Raw genomic sequence first — 19,131 nt, 5'->3', positions numbered from 1 at the left:
TAAAATGTCTTTTGCTCACCTTTATGAGTAAATGATTATTGCTGACCTTGGACTCCTGTCCTATTGAATTGAAACAGCATTTCAGAGATTTTATTGGTAAATTGAGAAATGGGAGAGAGAGAAAGGTTATTTTCCTAGGTCAATGGTAAATACCATTTCTGAGATAAATGTGTGTTCAATAGCAAAAGGCTTATGCAGCTCTTTCTGGCAGCTGATGGACCGTGCACTTTTGAGTGTAACTCAATGTTCTTTTTGGATACATCCTCTTTGAGATCTAAGTGCCCTTGATTTACAGTGTCATTCTAAACTTAGTGTCATGCAGTGTCATACTGTGGTGCTGTAACAGACTTGCTGGAAAATGCTAGTTTTTGGGAGTGAGACAAGCTTTCACTAGTTTAGAAGAAGTTATTTACTGCACAGTCCATTTTTCATGTCTATACCTAAATTATGGAAACATCTAGCTTGGATTATTTTAAAAGGGTTTAATACATTTTTTCCCCCTGTCTTAAACACAGAAAAGTTATCTGTTCTTCATTACATTGTGGAATTATGGTACCAAAGGGGTTGAAATAGCTTTAATGACACGGGACAAAATGACATTGGGGAATGTAAGAAACTGCTGCCCTTCAGTGGGGGTTTTGTTCAGCAAAAGGAGTCGTTTGCTCTTAATCATAACTAATAAAAATTAAGAGATGAATGAAGTATTTTCAAAAACTTGTAATGTGTTAGTGTGATAAACTTCAAAGAGAGTCCTCGTTGCTCCTATTTTGTCTAGTTGTACTAACATTCATAGAAGTAATAATACAGTTTTCATCTTCAAACTGGTATTTATTTTATATCCACTTATAAATGACAATGAGATACTCTTGGTTTTCAGCCAGTGAAGATGATTGTGACAAGAATCTGAATTTTTTAAAGGAGGCTTTTCTTTGAGGAAGGAGTTGGTGTGAACATTCTTTTCTTCTTTTTCAAAATCTTGAGCTAGGGTGAAAAAATTCCCTTTTGAAATACATAAGATTTTGATAAAAAAGCTTATCTGAAAGAATGCATGTTGTTTGGTTTATCAGAAATTGATGCATGTCTTCCTGTTTGAAAGCAATTAAATTTTCTTGATATCTAAGTAGAAGATTTGACCTGGCATAGATTTCCCAATGTTTAGGCTTTGAGTCTCACGTAATGCAGAAGAGTTTAATTAGGTCACTGCAACCAGTGTTTGAGAAGCTGCAGAACCCTTATGCTGCTTATACTGTGTCTCTTTGGAGCACAGATGGTTGTATGCAGTTGTAAACGAGTGTTGAAACACCAAAATAGTAGAGTTTTCCAGTCATGATGATCTACTAACATAGGAACAAATTGTGAAGAAAGGCAATACCCCTTATACAAGACTGGCATTCAAACTGAACTGTTTCTTAAATTGAGGCTGAGACTTCACAAATTATCTATTTGACTATATTGGTCAGTTTCCTAGAATTCTGCTCTTATTACCGTGCCAGTACTATGATAGTGTTTTAAATGTATGCTGTTTAAATATCATATAAGAAACTTTACATTAACGTCCCAAATAGAATGTTTATTGAAACTATCAAGAGTATTAAACAGGTAGTTTCTTTAACATCGCTAGAGTGTAAGTGGTATGGTGCTCCAAGGCAGATCACCAACTGAGGTGGTGATAGCGGAGTTTTCTGCTACAACTATGATCCTACTAATCATGAGTGTGTATCTGGATGATATAGAAGTTTAAGTACTGTCTGTACTGCTCCTTTCCCATTGTTAAGGATATGTCTGACCATTCAGGAGCCACTCTGGTAGTCACTCCCGCCACTACCTGAGCTGGGACCAAGTCCCCTTCACAGTTGCACCCCACACTCACAGTCAGATGGTTTCTTTACTGGCTAGGCTCAGGTTTCCCATAGCAGAGCCCGAAGTGTCCAGATTCTTAAAATAATGTAATTGTGGTACGGAGACAAAATAACAGGTCTAGCTGGTGCCTCTGAGAAGGGACCCCGAGCAAAGGAACCCCATGGCTTTTATACCCTCACAGTCTAAGCGTGGGAAAGTCTGGAGTCATCAACTCCCACTGTGTCCCTCAGTGCCTGGGTCCCCAGTCTGGGCCACAGGTCCCACGGCCCTTTGTTATGTGAAGAGTCAGCAGGTCATGGCTTCTTACCCAGTGCTTGGGCTGCCACCACCCAGAGCTCAACCTGCAGCTGCTTACCAATCTCCTTGCATTGAATGTATTCTTTAATGCCATGGATTTGATGTTCAGCCTGTCAGCTCAGCACCTATAAAGAACAAAGTTTATTCAGTTGTCCAAAAAGAGAAAGGAACAAAAAGTCAATCTACTAATTATGCTGTCTTTTTCAACACAAATTCCTACTATTTGGGAGCTTCTCCGTTCCTGCAGAACACCTTGCTAAACCAAGACCTTGCAGATTATGCTGTAAACTAATAGATTTTCAGCTTCCTGGATGCTTGCTGAGTGAATCTGGCTTGAAAAGGTGTGTGAGGCAGTTTTCAGGATCCTGCAGTTAATCTTAATGCATTTTTCTCTTGAAATGTGAAAAGTAGAAATAATTTCTTCCAGGCTTCTCAGCAAAGAGAGCACTGTTTTTAAGTGCTTTGTCCTTTTGACTGTAGCTGAAGGATGTTTTCACGCATTCTGTAAGAAAGTATCTAGGTCCAGTCAGCCATTTGAAAAAATTAATGCAACTTGCAACTTCTTTTTACCATTTTTTTCTTTTTAAATTTTTCTTTATTTTGATGGCACTTCACATTTTCCACTTATTCATCAGGTGACTCTGGGCTGTCCTAAAATGTCCAATTGTGTTACTACATACATTGCATTGCATTCTATTTTGAGTAACAGTTAGTAATTTTAGATGATCTCTTAAAAGTCACAGAACTAGGTTTCTACTGAAAATATTTTTTTTGCCATTATGGCTTTTTAATATTTATGCATCAAATGCTGGTGTATGTGGTATTGCTTTAAAAATGTTAAATACATGAGAAACTGCACATGCATCTGTTAGAACAATTGCCATTTGTGTGGACCAGAGAAATGTATATTTAATTTGAGAAGAATCTCTTATCCTAGGGTAGAAGTGCCCAGAAGAACATCCTTGTCCTTTTTATATACAGATGAATAAAAGTACAGTAGTTCATTAGCTCTACCAGTTTTGGGGTTTCGTTTGTTTTTTTCTTGTTTTTGATCTTAAGCAAAATTAGGGGCAATCTGTTCTGCTGCGGAAAGTTGTTTAAAGCCATTAAGTGCTTGAATAATGTATATCATTTTTATGCTACTACATAACAGTTTGTATAGCATGAGCGCTTCTCAGTAGTCAGGTTGTTCGGGGAGGTAAGTGATCATTTGAGCAGGAACATAAGAAGACAGGGGTAGTGTAGGCAGCAATTAGGCAATAGCTGCAGTCTGAGTAAAGGTAGGAACAAAGACCAGAGTGAAGGCCAGTAAGATGAGAAGGTGACAAGAGGAAAAACTATGACCAGTTTTGGGAACTGCTGCTCTAAGCTGTATTGTACATCAAATCCGTAAATCAAACTGTGTCAAGGTCCTGAGCTGTCATTTGGCATGTGCAGAATTTAGGATTGCAGTGAAGCATGTAGAGGGATGGTATTTCTGACGTGGTATTTCAGACGTGTTGTGTCTATATTATATTATGTGCAATGCTTAATAATGTTAAGTGGGACCATATATTTTTAACCCAGGATCTGAAATTAGCTGTGATTTTGTAGAGTACAGAGTATCCTTGTTTATAAAATTTATAAGACTTGGGGAGCAGATAACAGGCATTCTGAGACTGAAAGGAGAAAAGAGCTTTTGACTAACAGGAGTAGAAAGAACATTTCTAGTTAAGCTCCTATCATGGTTTAAGGGTGATGAGTAGGCCTTGAAACTACTCAGAACTTGGCTCTCTAAACAGGACTTTTACTTTGAAATGACACAGCTGAAAAATGTTTACTCTGAGCAAAAATTGTGATGTATCTCTGAACCATGTTCTGTTTTATTACACAGCTTGATGAAGAGCTTGAAAAGCTCTTCATTTGCATCACAAAGCAGGGCTCTCATAGAACTGTAGCATTTGTGAATTTTATTTACACTGTGACAAAAATACTAGCAAATTACTGAGACAGAACCACAGCTAAAAGGTTAGAGGAGGGCAGATAAGAGAAATGTGTCTGCAAAACTGTGCCTGTGGGTTTTTGCTTGACCTAAAGAATGTCACTGCTCCCTCTGACACAAGACAGTAATTTTTTCCTCTTTCAAGAGTTGAAGTAGGACATTAAATATATGTTAGTTCTATTTGTGTATTTTTATAAAGCCACAGTGAATTCTGCCCTTTTCACCTTGAGAAGAGGAATATTTCCTTTCATTTGTTGTATACTGAAATTTCTTGGAAATTATCTGCCACAATGAATCACAGAATCATAGAACATCCTGAGCTGGAAGGGGAACACAAGGATCACTGATGTCCAACTCCTGGCCCTGCACACCACAGTCCCAAGATTCACACCATGTGTCTGAGAATGTTATCCAAGGAAGTCAGCCTTCAGAAATACTGAAGAGCCTTAATTGTGGCTATGAATACACCCCTATCTCTACCAGTAAAACTTCACCTGATACACTGTAGTGTATATTTGCTTTTCCCATGACTATTTTATTCTGGTAGCTTATGCTTATCCTGGTCTAACCAATACATGCAAATCCATCTGCTCTTCAGTTATTTCCCATTGAAAAGGTTACTGTTTGTAAATCCCTTTATACTAATCTTTTAATAAAAAGTTTGCACTTCATATAATTGAATGTTCAGCATGCTTTACTCTTCTCCTTTAATTCTTATACTGCTCTGATCTTTGTGTTATCAGTGATTTCTCACTTGCACGTAATTAGTACTTTGCCCATTATTTTGTCTGTTAGTGAAAACGGTAGGTAACATCAATCTCAAAACAAGCTATTGAATTATTTAGCTGATGTGATTTTTCTCCAGTTCAATACTTTTCTTTTCAATGCCTCTTCTTTGCCTAAATCCCTTATATATTATTCACTTATTGCAAATTAATTATTTATTTGTCCTAGAATCCCTTTTATGATTCTGGTGTTTTTCATTTTTACTAAAACAACCCCATGCTGTGTAGAAACAAGTACGTCACCATAGGTGAGTTGTGGACCATGGTTCACTTGCTTAGAAAGTATATTCTCCTGTACTATACTCAGAAAAAAAGGATACCCATGATGATCAGAATTAACAAGCAATGACACTGTGCTTAAGAGAAATAACCCTTTTTCTCCTCCAGAAAATGAACAACTTGTTCTGCTCAGTACTATTCTGTCTGAGGGTCTTTACCTGATTTTATTGTCTTTCTGCTTGTAGGTCACTAGCTACTACCATTTCTTAGGTTCATTTCAGTTGTGTTACTCCATTGACCATTCTTTGACATTTTCTTCCCTGTGATGAAATGTGAACCAAGAGAAATTCGCAGTAGGTTTTACAGATGCAGCTAGTCCTAAGCCAACCTTGCTGAATATCATAATGTAATAGATCTATAGTTAGCTTTATTAACTTGTGATACTCATTAATTGATGCAGTAACATGTTAATATTCCAATTCTGTATTATACTTATCTCTGGATTTTCAACTTTTACATCCTAAGAGGGGGTGACAGGATTTTAGTGCTGGATTTTCAAGCAAAATAGGGAAAAGAATACCTGCTTTTGGTATCCTTATCCACAGGCTTTCATGAATAGAGGTAAATATGAGTATAGACTGCATTTCTTCACTGGATTTTGGCTTGCAGAGGGCTGATCTTGGCCAGCTGCTATACGTCCATCCCAGCCCCTCTCTCACCCTCAATAGGATAGAGAGAGAAAATATGGGAAAGCTCATGGGATGAGATAAAGGCTTGCCAATTACCGACAAGGGCAAAACAGACATTAGTTTATCGTCAGCTAATCATCGAGTTAATGGTGAGAAACAAAGGTCAAACCTTCCGCCCTTTCCTCCCTGACTCACCTTCACTCCTTCATTCGCAAGGTCTCTACCTTACCCCCTCCTCCCGCTCTCCCCTCAGGACTGGCAGCGCCGTTTCCCCCCCTTTTCTGCTCACACCTCGCTGCCGAGTAGCTGCTCTGCCCTTTCCCAGCTGGGCTTACGCCGGCCGGGACTGAGGGGCTATGGGGCTGTGGGGCTGTACGGCTCAGGAGCTGAGGGGCTCTGGGGCTATAGGGCTGTGGGGCTGTGGAGCTGACGGGCTGTGGGGTTGTGGGTCTGTACGGCTCAGGAGCTGTGGGGCTGTGGGACTGAGGGGCTGAGCTGATCCCTGTGCTGGGGCTGTTGGAACCGCTGGAACCGGCTGTGCCTGCCTCGGGGCAGCCCCAGCCTCTCCCCCGGCGGAGGCAGGAAGTCCCCAGTTCTTTATGTGCTGTCTCTGTTCTGTGAATTTACCTGTAGTCGTTCCGACGGCCACAGCACCCCAAAGAGGGCTGTGGTAGGTAACAGGGGACTGTTAATTACAGGAGCTGTCAACCTCAGCAATGTTGGAGCTTGCAAACCCATCTTTAAAGGTCAACACAGATTTATTTTTTTTCTTGGGTTACCTAATTTCCAGCATATCATACACCGTGCTTTATTTTGCATAACGTATTTATAAATTTCTATTCTGTAATTAATAATTTCTGTCATAAATAAGCTCTTGTTAGCAGCTTCTGGTCACTTTAGAACAGACCAAGTATGTCATCTACATGTTGACCCAGTGAGATATCATAAGACTAATATAACTGTCATATCTAAATGTATGTTTTTTCCATCAAGCTTGCATGACTTACTAACTACTTGCAAAAATTAAAAACAGTATTTGGAAAAGAAGACCTGTACTAAAAATATTTTAAAACAGAAACTTTCTGGAAGACATGAATAGTTTCAGATTCTGTTTCTGTCTTCCATAAATTAACCTGTGCTTTTAAGTTGAAGTTTAAAACAAGGTCCTTTTGTCAGTAGAAGTACTGGGGTTTGAATATCACTGATAGCAGCCTTAGAGAGATGGAGTCAAATTTCTAATCTGATTAGTAAAAATCTAGAAAATGTTGTTTTCCATGCATGGAAATGCCATTCCTTATCTTTCACATAAAATAATTCTACAAAATATACCTATATGCATATATAAAATACACTCTGTCCTAGCAAGCATTCGTAAGTATCTATAACCCATTCTTGTCTTCATTATACATATGAAGTCTGTGTTTGCTCTATACATACAGCTGTGATTGCTCAGAGCTTTAAATTGAATGGATGTATGTAGCTGAATTGAGGTATAAGAATAAACCACATTTTCTTTTTCCTTAGATACGACAAATCAAATAAACTAACATCTGCCTTGTAGTCATTTTCTTATGCACTTATTTAACAAACAAAAGGGAAATTTTTGTATTTTTGTGTGTTTAAAATTTATCACTAGCTCCAAATTTCAGGAGCTGTGTCTAAAAAAAGCGGCTTTCTTACATATAGAAAGGGGAAAGAGAGAGAATGGAGCATGTGGCTTTCTCAGAATCAGGGAGGAAGACAATAAAAATCCTATGTGCACTTAAATGTGGAGAGAATAAACAACCACAAATATTTAATTCTGGCAGTTGCTTCAAGGGCTTTTTGGAAGAGAATTAGGTTAAATACTAAAGGCAAGCCTGGATATAGTACAAATGAGAGTAGAAATCGGTTTTGTCCATGGATGAGTCAAGATTTGGTATCGGCTCTCAGATAGTTTCCTTTGGTCCACACACTCAGATAGATATGCTTGTCTTTTACTTCAGATTTATGGCTGTGGATCCAGAAACTGTAGCCAAGATGTAAACAAACTAATAACCCCAATTATCTCTCTCCTTTTCTTCTTCGTTAGTTGCGCTATAGGATTGTGGCTATGTTTCAAAATACACATTTATGATGTCTGAAAGTCTGGCTCATTTAAGACTTATCACACAGACAGCCCTAAATTAATTATTTTGCCATTTCCCGTGGATTTGTCTTTCCCTTCCGGTTTTTTTTATCTAACTGAAGGAATATTTCATACTATGTAGCTCCCAACAGAAGTTCAGTTTTGAATTTCTAAAGCCCCTATTGAACTTGTAGTAGCACTTTAACACATTGTAGCACCACTTCACTTGGAAATGTCCCTAACCCTCAAATATTTTAAGGACGCCATTTTTTTCTGTTTACTTGAGTTGCAGGAACATGTTCACTTTATTGAGTAGCTGCAGGCAGATAGGCCATTACTGATTCCTGCTGTCAAAAGAATGATGAGTAATCCTTATTCCCCCTGAGCCAACACACCTGACTTCCTAGGTAGTAAATAGAAAGAAAGAAGAGCCAAATTCTCTCTTCCTGCGATGTTGGCTCTTGTGCCCTCGTGCAAACTGCATGACATTCTCGTCTTATCACGACCCCCAGCTCAATGGGGTTTTTTTATACACTGGAGAGAACAAAGTTTCATGATTTAGAAAATGTGGCCTTGGACAGGCAATTTGTCCTGTCAAAGGAGAATAAGACAATGATGCAGTCTAGTATTATTTCAGAATTTAAATAATTGAGTCTTAGAGTTTTGCATGGTCATTTTAGTCCTCTTTTTAAACAAAATTAAAGTTACAAACCCTTTATATAGCTTCTGGTCAAACTCTGTTGTGACTGTGTGGTCTCTCCTTCACTGTGAGCTATGGTGTTTGTGAAAGTATAACTCAAAGTGAATGTTTTGTATTATAAGTGTATACAGAAATAGTTTTAATGGGTGTAAATTTACTATTAATTCTGTCTGCCGTTTATACTGTTGACGTCAGCATTGTGGGAAAGCTGGAGAACAGCTTTGCAGAGACAGACCATGAGCCAATAGTGTGTCCTTAGAACAAAGATGGCCACACATATAGATTGAATTTGAGATTAACTTTCTCAGGAAAAATAATTTTTAGAGAACAGTGGGGTAGATCAAAAAGGTATCTTTGTCTGTAAGTCCTGTAATCTTCTTAGTCTACACTAGCACTGCATAGCAAATAAGAATTTTTACTACTTGTTTCAGCAATACTGATAAGGCTACAGATCATGCAAAAATTAAGGTTCATAGATAACCATTAATTTTCAGTTCATTCAAATATATGGCAGAAATGTCTGACTATCTCTATTCTTACACAAGCCTACTTGCATTTTTCTCCAAGGAGTTTTGATTTAAAACAGTTTGATTTGGTTTTCCTGGTACATTTTCTGTAAGTATAAAAAGAAGTAGGACTGCCTTTTGCATTTAGGTAAGGAACCATCTTGGTTTATGTTTTAACAGCACCTGCCTCTGAAACACTTGCTGTCATAAAACAGATTAAAGGATCATAGCAATCGTCAGATGACATGCTGTGCTTCAACTTGACACTAATTTATTTTAAAACAAGTTCTGATTTTTCAAACACTGCTCTAAAACTTTCTGACAAGCCTAACCATAATATAACTTAGATTACTTAGGTTGCTCAAGCTTTAAGAAAACGTATTTGGAACCATTATTGTTTATAGTTTTGTTATTTTGTGCCACCTTGTAATGAGATAGAAAATGTCAATATCATTTTTTTTCTGTTTATCGTATCCAGTTTCTTCTTTAGAACCTGGAACTCATTCTTGAAATTTCCTTGTGCATTTGAACTTTGCACGTACAGCATACAGTACTTCAGTAAATGAGGTGCATGCAGCCTGACAACCATGGTGAATAAAGTCATAGTCTTAGAATGCCTTCTTTGCATTCTCTTGCATTTAATAACATAGCAAATGATCCTTTGACTAGAATTTTATGAGACTGAAATGAAAAGTGGCTATCATATGTGGTTAACCTGAAGGTCAACTTAAATGAGAATTACTTTGTGCTTAGGTATTTTGAATATGGGAACTTGATAAAGTTGTTTTTATAGAGTCCTTAGAAAATGAAATTTTCATAATAGACGAATGAACCTTAATCAGTATGATTCCTCTGCTGCTTTTCAGATTCCTAAAATGGAAGGAATCCTAATGGATTCATTAAAATTAGGTGCAATGACTTTGCTTTGAATAAAACATAGGTAGGTAATTTCAATATGCACTGTGGGATATTGGCAAAATTTAATTAAGAATGGAAATATATATAATACATGCTTTTTACCAAAACCTAAAGTAAATGGACAAGGGTTTCAGTTGAATGCAGGTTAGATTTTGGCCAAATAACTTTTTGTTAGAGAAATCAAAGATTAAATTACCTATCCTCATCAGGGAGTAAACTAGGAAGGAGAGAAAACCCAGGTCTCCTTGAACCCCAAAGGGGTTGCTTTCTCTTCCTTTGAGATGGATGAAAAGAAATAAGACAACCTGAAGTTATATTAATGTACTATGATAAAACTCCAGATGTATTCATGCTGACTTAATAGTGTGGAAACTATAGTAGATTACCTTACTGGAATGCAGGTGCCTCTCTAAATTACTGTGTGGTATGTAAAGGTAACATGTTAGCAAGAAAGGCAACCAAGGAAAATTTTATTTAAGAAAGGGTGTTGATAAGGTCACTATTTAGGAATAAAATAACAAGTATTTCAGGTGAATAGTGAGAGGAATATGAAGTGAACAAATTAAGGTGTGAGACATCATTAAGAGTTGTACTAGGAATATATGAGCAAACCCACTAAAATTTTCCTGATAGATGGAGAGTTGTTTCTGTGAGGCTTCAGGGATGCTGTCTAAATCCTGCATTACAAATGCATGAAACCATATTTTTGTTTGTATTTATCTGATGTGTAGGAAGTCTGCAACAAATCTCAGGCTATTTTGTGTATGTTGCCCTTATATTTAAATGCTAGCCTAGACAGAAGACTAGTGGTGTTGGATGAAACAGGAGAAAGTATAAGAGGTGAAGTGTTCAGGTCTTAAAAAGATAGAGGGGATTATAGAGGTGATGGTGGAGTTGTTTGCAAACATGTCTGAAATGCATATGGCAGGGTTGGAAACTGGTAGTGAAGTTGTAATGGGATGATGTCTACAATACAAAAATGGGAATGTGGCAGTCTCTGAAGTTCTTTCTTTATTGGAATTGTTGTAAGTTCTGCAGTATCTTATGATGGCTGGACAGCTTATGACTTTACTTGGACTGGTAGGGTAATAATTACTTCAAAAGGAAGAAATTATTTTTTCATGTAAGTTTGTTTAAATTAATTTACTTTTTTTGATTTTATTATTGAAGTGAAAGTTTCTGAATTTGTGCACAAGCATGCATTTGTTTACAAACTACTTTGTATTGTATAATAATTAGGATCACTGTAAACCTCCAGTATTTTCAGAACTATGCAAGGCATTATGATTTCCCTGTAGAATTTCAGACAGGTTTTTTTTTTCTCTGTTTCTGATGTGAAAGGCAGGGATACAACAAAATTACACTCTAAAGAAAGAAGAACATGAGTTCAAATCATTAAATTTTCTTTCTTAGTACAACTTTGTTTCTTTGGCAGATGCAAAGTTTTGGGGGTTTTTCTTTAAATGATTGGCATTTCAGCACAGTAATATTTCTGTGTGCAAAGGAGAATTTGCATCTCTGTTCCTGTCGATCTTCATCTCAGCTGAATAAGAGATGGCATATGTCAAAAGCAGGTGCATGTGCATAGCATTTTCAGATGTAATATAGGACAAACAAATGTGTTGTTCGTGTACAACTCTTTAAAGAAGTAATGCTGACTGAATGGCAAAGGAAACTTTATTTAAGTTCCAAGTGTTACTTTTGCTCTGGTCCACTCTGAAATCCCTAAACTCACACCAGGCTAAAACTAATGGAAGATGTTATTTAAGTTGTTGTGCTACACATTTAGTCTTCATGATGAGCTTTCTTAGTCAAAACAATTTTCTCTTTCTTGTTATTCATGGTTTGGAAATGAGCTTCTGTCATCAGACTTTTTCAGTTGGAAACCAAACAGTAATGCAAACTCAATCACATCTTCAACTTTTTTCTTTTAACTGGTAGACAGACCCATGGCAAAAGGAGAGAAAAATAGCACATTTTTTTAAAGAAACGCTGCCGGTTTTTGCCATAATTTTTATGCACTGAATCACTCATCTAGTGAACATAGGCAATTGTGAAAGCACTAGTAACATGATTGAGTCAAACTCAGGAATAAGCCAGTAACTTCTGTAGCAGCTGTGATACTAGTGGTGCACCTGCAGCGATGATTTGGTGGGCTGAAGAGCTTCTTTCTGCTGTGAATTTGCCTTGCCTCGTTACCTCAAGGCTTCTATTATGCCTTTGACCTTGTCACTTAAGCACTTATAAGTAGTTTTTTCCCTCCTCTGGCTGGAACAAAAAAGATTGATGTTTTGCTTCATGGTGATGGCACAAAGGCACAAAAAGAGTTAATGCTGGTACACCTTGCCCTGCTAAACCAGGAGAAGGTCATTGCTTAAAGATATTTGTTTTGCCTGCCTTGCTTGAAGAACATTGTAGGAATACTGGTAAATGTCTTGTTCTGTTCTGTTTACTGGACCAAAGTCTCAATACTAGGGAATGGACCACAAGGTAATAAAATCAGATAAACTAGATGTTTTAAGTAGATATAGGGAGCACCCAGAGCCAGGATTTTGCAAGCTTGAGGAATCTAGGTCACTTACCAAAGTAAGTCGAAAAGTTCGCCTTGATGAAGACAAGTGTGGCGACCACCAGGGGATGAAAGCTCGAGTAGGTGACCATCCTAGTAAAGAACTACGCATGTACCAGGGAAAATTCTGAAAGTTTCCTTCCAGAGATCAGCCTACTTATTTATATGTATGTTAGAAGGTGTAACCGTGTATCCAAAGCATATAAAAAGGCTTGGTTTTGCACTTTCAAGCCAAGCAAGTTTTGTATGGTGCGAACCACCTTGCTCCCAATGTTGCAATAAACAAATACCTTGCTGCTTAAAGATGCAAAGTCTCTGAGTAGTTCTTTCATGCTGAGCTCTTTTGGCATCAATGGCACATCTATAGCTGCCCACATTCAGTCTATACAGAGTGCCCTCCAGCAGTGTGCTGCTGAGATCAGCATGGTATCTACCTAGGACCAGCAATTTATACACCACTATGGTCCTAGGACTAGCAATTTAGCACCTTACACCAATATGCTGAGGGCTACTCTGCTTGAAAACACCTTGGCAGTCCAGTGGTCCTAGTGGACACCAATTGACTGTGAGCCAACAATGTGTCCTTACAGCAAAAAAGGCTAATGGTATCCTGGGATGCAGAAGGCAAAATATTGCAGGCAGGCTGAGGGACATGATCCTTCTCCTCTACTCAGCACTGATGTGGCCACATGTGGAATGCTGTGTCCAGTTCAAGAGGGACATGAACATGCTGGAATGAGTCCAGTGATGGGCCACAAAGATAATGAAGGGACTGGAGCATCTCTTCTATGAGCAAAGACGGAAAGAGTTGGGACCGTTCAGCCTGGAGAAGGGAAGGTTCGGTGCCAGGGAGTGGATCTTATCAATATGTATAAAATTGAAGGGAGAGTGTAAAGAAAAGTGTAAAGGCCTCTCCTCAGGGTGCCCAGTGACAGGACAAGAGGCAATATGCACCGAGACACAATTTTTAGGTCCAAAACATATCCCCATACTAGCTACTAGAAAATTTACTCTATCCCAGTCCAATCCAGAACACACTGAGAGTGTGTGGAGTTTCCCTTTCTGGTGATATTCGAAAGCCATCTGGACATATTCCTGGGCCACCACGTTCTTCTTGAGAAGAAGGGATGAACCAGATGACCTCCAGAGGTCCCTTCCAACCTCAGCCATTCTGTGATTCTGTGATTTCACTGTCAACAGAGATGCAGTGCGAAGGTATATCCTTTTCTCCCTGCACCACTCTGGTTAATGATATAGCTCTACACTTAAAAAACCTGAGCATTGCTGGTTTACTAGAGTCTGCACAATGCTGATCCAACTATTTTTTCTGACTGTGCAATAACTACAGTGAGTAATAATTATTGACAAAATATGGGAGATGGATAAATGCAATAAACACATATAGACAGGAATGCCACAGGAAATGCTGTCACAATTTCTAGCAGAATACACTTAATGCCATTGCAGTATAGGAACCAAGGTCTCTGATTCACTGTAATAATGTGAGTCTAATAATGGGCAGCATTATGTGCCTATAAGCACATCCAGTTATGAGGGAATAATATGATGTTAAACATAGGTAAAGTTTTAGCTCTTCTGCAGAAAAAGAGAGAACTCTCTACTAAGGAATATTTTATTAAGTTTGTTTTCAGGGTCTTTCAGGTCCTTGATTCATAATATAGTTTAGAATAGTGTAAAGCCAAACAGAGAGGGAACTTTTGGAACAACTGACCTTACTGGTTGCCCTTTTGCAAGTGTAGTTGCCCATTTACTAAACGTTTGTAAAAGCATCTGAAAAAGAGAAAAATAGAAGAAAACTAGTACAAAGAATTTTAACTGAGGAAAAATTTCAATTTAACCTCATCTTAAATGTTTGCAGTATAAGAGCAAAAGTAATACCATTATGCAGCTTTTATGAGGCAATATTCCCATTCCCCAATGGGACAGACTATTTTGCCTCTGGCTTTGCAGTTTATCAGCTTACTGTGTTGTAACCTCATAAAACAGCATGATAACATTGCATATTCTTGTGCAGTATTTAGACCTCTGTCATGCATAACAATTGGCCATAGATGCCAAGAAATGTGTTGCCACCGAGTTTCAGTTTTCAAGGGCTGAATTTTATGCTAAGTTGAATAGAATTCAGGAAACTACAATGTTGTAAGTGTTTGGAGTGGGGTCATAAATTGTGAAATTTATTTATAAAAAGCTCTAAAATGGATTTACTTTTTGGGAATGTAGATGTTAGAAGAGAGTGGTGGAAGGGCTCTGACAGCAGCTGTTTGTCTCCCTTAGATTGTTTGTCTCCCTTAGATTGTGCTGCTGCCCTGGGTACAGAAGAATTCCTAGTACACATGTATTTATCTGTCCATTTTCTCTTGTCTCTCCTAGCAAATTCTGTTTTTCTACATTGGACATTCTGGATGAAATGGATACTCTGAAACTTTGAGAAGAACTTAAACTCACAATCAGCAGGTCTTTCCAGAGATTGGCAAGTGTGTTGTGACAAAGCCTGGCATGTTTTCTCTTGGACTGGAACGAGCATGTTCTGTGTGAACAGCTGGATGGTAGCATTATATGGGCAGGAGATCAGACCTTTGCTGCAGTTGCAACTGGTCTATGTGCCACAATCAGCTTAGAAATCTTGCAATGAGACTAAATAATAATCCATTTTTAATGTTCCAACCAAATCTGAACATCTCTGCTGACTGCAAGCAGTGTGTAGCATTACACTGCTGTGGAGCAGCACAGAAGGGCTGTGCAAAGTTGGCCAATCCAGGAGATGAGGCGGCCCTGAGAGCTTAGGAGCAGTAAGCCTCATGGGTCAAGCAATAAAACTGTATTAATACTGTCCCTTGACATGAATTATTTCAAGATAGTCTTTAGGAGAGGAGCAAGTATGTACCGTGCTGGATGTTGCCTGTAAAGTATCTCTTCTAGAAGTGTTATTTTTCAGAATCATAACTCCATGTGTTTCCTGTCCAAACAATATGAAAATCTGTAGAATCCCAGTTACTATTATATGGTAAAGCTCTCACTGTGCACGGTCTGATTCACACTTAAGAACTTATATTTACTGTTATGTGAGTAAAACGCTACCTAATAAATGTTATTTGTACAGTAGCCTTTGGAAGACTATGCTAAATGAGAAAGCATGGTAACTGAAAAAGACTGTCATGTCTTTTTCATGATACAAATGGCATGATACAAATTTTGACTACCAATGATTGAACCTCCCTACCTCATGAAGCCAAAATCCTAATGATCACAGTGATTCTGAGAGATGTGGGTTAAGAAGCACCCCATTTTAAATGGGGCTGCTCAGATCACTTGAAATTAAGGAGTTGTTGGCTGTTTTATTTTCTCAGATGGGAATATTCTTAATATGTGAGAATTTTTGATATCTACATAATCCCAATTTTTCTCATAGTCATGAGGGGTTTTTTTTTCTGGTGATGGGTTTTTTGATTTTGTTTTTGTTTTTTTGACAAGTCCACACTTCTCATAAAACCTCAGAAATAGCCTCCCAACTGTACCCTTTCCTAATCTCTATGGCAATAAAGTTTTAAGGATAAACATTTCTGGGCAATGTTCATGTCATAATTGCAAACTATCTGCAGTGTCACTCTATAAAAATCACTTGATGGCAAAAAATTTGATGAGAGAAATAATTACCTAATTTTTGTTGTTGCCAAGTGCTTCTGCATCTAAGTGTTACTTGAGCTGTGTTGAAATTCGTTTCTGGTTTCTTTTAATATCTCAAGATATTTACAGAAGATAACTGTGACTGTAAGGAAATAGATGGGAAAATATGGTGTAGAATAGCTGATATGAAGATGTTAAACTCCAATCTCCTCCTGTCACATATTCAAAGTCAAATGAAGAACATGTGCCCTGGAAAGCTAGACCATGTAAGGAATCCTAAGGAAAGTGCACTGATGAGATTATTTTTCCTTGTATTTTGCATTGCATTGCACTTCATAATACACAGTTAACAAAAGAAATGCAGTTTTGACTTTGTATTGCTTACACAAATCTTTCTGAGCTGAAATGCAAACAGATTTATTTCTTTTAAATTATATCCAGCTTTTCATATGCTCCACTGCTGAAGGAGCTTGCCTGAAGTATATGTATGCATACTTCATTTCTTGCATCATTTTAACAAATGATTAGTTTTATCCAGTATATAAAAAATTAAAAAATAACAGACCAACCATGCAGGTATTGAGGAGTGTGGTACATTTAGGTGGGCAATAAAATACCGGATTTGGTTTAATGAAACTACTTCTCCCTGTGGAGATAAGAAAATCAATCTGTCATCCTATTTCTTACAGAATCATCAAATACTGGCAATAGGTGGAGATACTTTTCTGATGATTGCACTAGGTGAGTCAAATTTGAGGATCTTGAAGGATATTAGAGCCTCACTGAGATAAGTAATACAGTAGATATCTGTTTACTTGTACCTTGAAGGTTTGAATCTTGGTGAATACCTATGGGATTTGGAAGTAATCACCCTTCATATATTCATATATATATTCATATAAGAATACTTACAGTATTCTGTGTACAGGATATTGAAATGACCATTTAGGACTTGTGTTTTGTTTGTTTGTTTTTAATTTCAAGTTTTTTTAAATCTCAGCAAAAAAAAGTTCTCCATGTTTGATTTATGTTTTTCTTTCTGTTACAGCCTATACAACTGTCCTATGAATAACTAAGGATTTTATGGTTTAAGTGAATTTACATAGTGTGGGATTAGCATGCTTATCTCATATATGTTTCCTCTTCTTCATGAGAGGTGTGCATAACTTGCTCAAATAGTGGAATTCTTGCTTAAAGGCTACTGTAAATTATGAAACAGTAAACACCTTGCAATTTTTTTCCCCACTGAGGGCTGACCAAAACACGAGTATTCTGTGTAATGCTAATTCGTGTAACAGTTCCTTCATCCTGGCCTGATCCAGCTTTCAAGACTGCTTCTATTTGTCCCAAAAAAGTAAAGGAATGGAAGTTTTCTTTTGTTTCTCCCTTGCAAATGCGTTTTTTTCCTTTTTTTCCACTGTCTTCCATATGCACTGAAATTGAATTTAATGGGCAGGAGTACTATTAATCAGTGTTGCTTCTGCTGGCTTTGAAAGAGAGGTCAAGACATTCTGAGTGTATTGCTTGTTATGGACAGTGCTACATTTTTAATGAGTTTTGGGTCTTTAGTGGTAATTTCCCTCTGTTTAGTGCAATTCATCTGACAGCTATCAGTGGCTAGTTTTGATTATGATTCATCTGTATTGCAACTTTTTATTTTTAAAGAATGTGAAACAATAAGGTCTTCTCTCAAGAGGATTTTGCTTTATATTAAAAAATGTCCACTTTAGGGGAAAATATCCCTTTATTCATGGTCATTTACACTAAGGAGGAAATACTGGAGGAACCTTAATAAGATCACATCTCAGATGGAGAAATCCTGTGCAAAAGTGTGAGATTTTTCAGAAAGCTTACGCAAAATAGCACTTGATAAATATATGATTATAAGATACACCATAAGATACAATTAATTATAGTGATAAAAGAAAATATATTTATTTTTTCATTTTACTTTGAGTTAATCTACTCTTTTAATGTAGATGAAAATAATCAAGAATAAACTCTGCAGAAGAAAAAAAGCATTTACAAAACTGTCAACTGAACCCTGGGTTTCTTTGGCAGGGCAGGTGTATAAACAAAGATACAACTCTTTTACATAGGGGTTGTCAGGACATGACACCTATGGGTTATGCTAATTTTGGATAAGGTGTGCACTTGATGCTGCAGCATTTTCTCACTGGTCAATCTGTATTTGACAGAACAACAGTCATAATTGCAGAACACAACCTCACCTGTAGTTGAGATCTCTTGGCAGTCATCATGAATTGATAGAGACAGCAAGCCCAAAGTTACTGTTGTCAACTATGTCTCAGTTTAATGAGACGGAAGTGTTTTGCTGAGGAAGATGAGTTATGAGGTAGACTAAGCTCCTCTCTCTAAGCAATTGCAAATCCAAAATTAAGAGACTCCAATAGAGGAAATACGGAGAAAGAAAAAAAAAATAGCCCTTTATTAAAGGGTATATGTGTATTGGCAGAACAACAAAAGAACACAAAAACAACTAAAGAATAAACCTGTACCCAAAGATTCCCTTCAAAAAGGAAACAGCTCGATACTTCCCGTCCTTTGGCGCAATTCCAATCACGATCTGCAGAGGGTGCTGTTGGATCACTGGAGGAGCAGAGCCTGCAGTGCTCGGCATTGGTCAGCAGGGGGTGCTGTTGGGCTCTGGTGGTCACTGTGTGGGGCCCTGCTTCACAGGAGAAGCTGAAAATGGAGATTTTCCCCCCACCCAGAAGGGGAGAGGGAAAAGGGGAAAGAAGAGTGGGTTCTTCCCACAAAAAGAACTCACGCTGTTTGTGACTGGCTGTGGCCGGGATTCCCCCCCTTCGTCAAGGGTCACAAACCGCTGCCAA

The 19,131-nt window shown here is 37.8% G+C and overlaps 1 pseudogene; it reads right to left on the bottom strand.

Moving 5' to 3' along the window:
* Nucleotides 1–18,917, bottom strand: part of LOC115307805 — a 56,967-nt pseudogene extending 38,050 nt beyond the window's left edge.
* Nucleotides 18,918–19,131: the final 214 nt, after the last annotated feature.

Source organism: Manacus vitellinus, unplaced genomic scaffold (assembly GCF_001715985.3).
Source record: "Manacus vitellinus isolate BGI_N305 unplaced genomic scaffold, ASM171598v3 scaffold_55_pilon, whole genome shotgun sequence".
Lineage (NCBI taxonomy): Eukaryota > Metazoa > Chordata > Aves > Passeriformes > Pipridae > Manacus > Manacus vitellinus.
The sequence above is the reverse complement of the archived record's forward strand: the minus strand, read 5'-3'. Positions and strand labels throughout refer to the sequence as shown.